Here is a 3,909-nt window from a genome sequence, read left to right as displayed (position 1 = left end):
CTGTGAACATTTTTAGTTAGTACTTCATATTACAGCTGCAAAGTATGTCATTGCAAACCCTGGGTGGGGTGAGGGGAATCAAGACGAGGATGTAGTAAATAATGACCTGCCTCTGCAGTGAAACATTCACAAGACAGACTCAGCACATGAAAATCCACTGAGTAAATCAGCACCCATTGACTTTTAAATTTCACCAAATGTTTATATAAATCATCCCGGTCACTTTTCAGTAAATCTGTTTATTTCACCGAAGCCCGGCAAATTACTCGACTAACTTTTATTCAAATTATTCACACCACTTTACTCGGTGAGGCTCCGCGGCCCTCCAGACTTGATCATGTTTGAAATAAAAACCTTTGCAATTTGTAAACTGTCAGGCTTAATATGGGATCTTGGCATTAATAGGTTTTTATTGACTTCTAGCATCAGCAGAAGAAAAGGCTGATAGAGTGCCGTGAAGGAAATGAAGATACAATACTCATTTTGCTTATGTCTCCAGAGTCATATAAATTTGGTTGTTGAATCTGAAATACTCCAGCTTTATTGGCCTGCTCTTTCCTCCATGTACAGTGAAAAGAAGAAAAGATGGTGAGTGATTTTTACTGAAGCTATTAAACCAGCAGGTTCTGGGCAATTTTTGAGTGTGTAGATGGATTAAAGGTTTGGCGTCCAATTATATGTCTATATAGATATATAACGATTGATATATATACAGATATAAATTAATTCTGCAAGAATACACAATACACACCCCACCCTCCATCACTGTACTTCTGCCAGTTTAGACTTCCTCTGTTTCTGCCTACAGCTCCACTTGCCCAGGTGTTTTCTCTCCCTCTAGACAAGTGTTCCCAAACCTGGGTCTGCAGCTGTTTTTGGACCACAACTCCCATCATCCCTAGCTAGCAGGACCAGTGGTCATGGGTGATGGGAATTGTAGTCCAAAAAAACAGTTGGCGGCCCAAGTTTGGGAAACACTGCTCTAAATGATGGTTGACTGAGAAGAATGAGCCAACAGAGTATTCAAGGAACATACTGGAAGCCTGGGGAAAGGAGTCTTCCGTTGAGGTCCACTGAGAGCCAGTGTGGTGTAGCGGTAGACTCGTAATCTGGTGAACTGGGTTCGCGTCTCCGCTACTCCACATGCAGCTGCTGGGTGACCTTGGGCTAGTCACACTTCTCTAAAGTCTCTCAGCCCCACTCACCTCACAGAGTGTTTGTTGTGGGGGAGGAAGGAAAAGGAGAATGTTAGCTGCTTTGAGACTCCTTCAGGTAGTGATAAAGTGTGATATCAAATCCAAACTCCTCCTCCTCCTCCTCCTCCTCCTCTTCTTCTTCTTCTTCTTCTACCCTTGCAAACCATTTTTGAAAAACGTTTGCTAAGTAAACAAAAAGAAAAAAACACACACACACATAGATCATAACTCAAGAGCAGGTGATTCATAAAGGAAAAGGGGGTTGAGACCCACCAATAACCTCACAACACCCAATCCCTGGCTTAACCATAGCTGTCTCTATTCCATGCCTGTCTGCCTGCTTGGAGTCTACACTGCTGCTACCTGGCCCCATCCCCATAGAGTGAGTGAGGGGGGTGGGAATCAGCTTTCCCCAAGCAATTTCCAATAGAAAAACAATGTCCAGGCAGGGTGACGAGTCCCACTTGACTTCCAAATAGCCTTTCCCCCTTGAGATTGGAAACACCTAGCCAAGTCTTTCTCAACCTTGGGTCCCCAGATGTTGTTGAACTACAACTCCCATCACCCCTAGCTAGCAAGGCCAGAGCTCAGGGATGATGGGAGTTGTAGTCCAACAACATCTGGGGACCCACAGGTTGAGAACCACTGACCTAGCCAATCAGAGCATGCTGATGTGCTGTGATTTCCATAGGGGGGTTTGTTCCAGACCACGCACACAGAAACATAGCCTTCTCTGTTCTCCATCCAGACTACCAAGAAGCACGATCAGAGCTCAAAGACACATTCAGCTGGGCAAAAACACCCAAGGAGGCAGCAAAACAGGCCCAGTAAGGAGTGTGGTCTTGGGGCCAATGTTCCCCAGCCCTATCATAAAAGGTTAGCAAGAAATAGTAACAATAACTGATCTAGCCCCAGAGAGAAGATTCCAAATAAAAGGCTGCTTGGTTGGATGGTGTAGTCATGTTGTTTACAGCGATCAATGATATTTTTCAGCGAGAGTAAGGGCTTCCCATTAAAGAAATTTTCCACCTGCACCTACAAAGGAGCTGTTTTGTAGTTCACATCATTTTGCAGCAATCAATGAGTGTTTCAGCAAGAGTCAGGGGTTTAAACATTAAAGCACTCTGCTGCATGGGTCTATAAGGCAGCTGACTTAGGGCACTCTGAGCTACAAATTGCTGACCACGCATGGCCAGAACCAGTGCTTTGTTTCTAGAAAAAGAGGTGCAGGAACTCCCAGCTTTTGGGGACGGGCAACCCTAAGTTGAGCTTTTTTTAGGGAGTGCCACATCCACAGGTGCACCATCGCCCTTCAATGCTGCAGCAATCACAGCACTGTGCAGATTGCAAAGCTATGAGTGCTGTTCTGGCAGCAATGCTACAAAGGTGACGGAATGCATCAAAGAGGTGCCAGAACTCAGTTCCTGCGAGTTGCGGCTGAAAACCCCCCAACCCTGGACAGAGCCTAGTTTTACACTCTCAGTAGGAGAAGTAAGGTAAATGTAAAGGGACCCCTGACCATTAGGTCCAGTCATAACTGACTCTGGGGTTGCGGCGCTCATCTCGCTTTATTGGCCGAGCGAGCCGGCGTACAGCTTCCAGGTCATGCAGCCAGCATGACTAAGTCACTTCTGGCGAACCAGAGCAGCGCACAGAAATGCTGTTTACCTTCCCGCCAGAGTGGTACCTATTTATCTACTTGCACTTTGACGTGCTTTCAAACTGCTAGGTTGGCAGGAGCAGGGACCGAGCAATGGGAGCTCACCCCGTCGCGGGGATTCGAACCGCTGACCTTCTGGTCGGCAAGTCCTAGGCTCTGTGTTCAGGTCACAATATAGCTGAGCATCATGAGCTGGTGAAAATCACGTGCCAAACTAGGTAATTATGAGCTTTAGTGAAATGACTGTATTTGATCTTTCCAAATGGCTTTTGAAAATGTGGCAGCACCATGGCACTTATCCACAGTTTTAGGGTTGATTCCCTGACTTCTTCTTCTTCATCTTCTTCTTTGGCAATCACTCGTAGCCAAGTAAGAATGTCACTCAGAGGATGACCTCCAAACCATCCTAAATATCTTCACACAAGCTTACAGAAAGGCTGTAACAGCGGCAATTTCAATGCTTTTTTTTTTCATGTGTGGATTATGGATTGCAAAGATTTTGTTTGGCTCACTTTGTGCAGTGTACTGACCTGCTCTGAAGTCCCCAAACTTGCTTTTGGATCTGAATGCAGTCATATTGTGTATTTTTTCATTCCAAAATGTATACACAAAAATTGCATATTTTACATTAACAATACATGCAAAATGCATATTTTAGTGGGGTAGGGGATACATTGAGCAGCAATGCAAGGCAGTGGAATATGTATTTGGCAGAAAGTGCATGTACAAAATGCATACAAAATGTGTTCAACTTACATGTGAATGTTTTGGATGTTCATCTTGGACATCCACCAGCACAAAATACTTGTGATTGAATGCTAGTTTAACTGGCATGGAACAGACTTAGGCTGGTATGCCCACCCCCTAGTGTGAATGAACCAGCACATATTAATCACCACGGACAGCGGAGCATTCAAATGCAATGTTTCACTTGCCCATAATTATGTTCATTTCATTTATGCTTCTCAGCCTTCAGCAACAAATTGTCAAGTGATAATGTGTGTGCGTGCATGAGTGCACTTCTGAGATAGCATGAGATATGGCCCAACACAC

The sequence above is a fragment of the Podarcis bocagei genome (genome assembly GCF_964188305.1).
Source record: "Podarcis bocagei genome assembly, chromosome: 5".
In the NCBI taxonomy this organism is placed as follows: domain Eukaryota; kingdom Metazoa; phylum Chordata; class Lepidosauria; order Squamata; family Lacertidae; genus Podarcis; species Podarcis bocagei.
Note: the sequence above shows the minus strand (reverse complement) of the source record.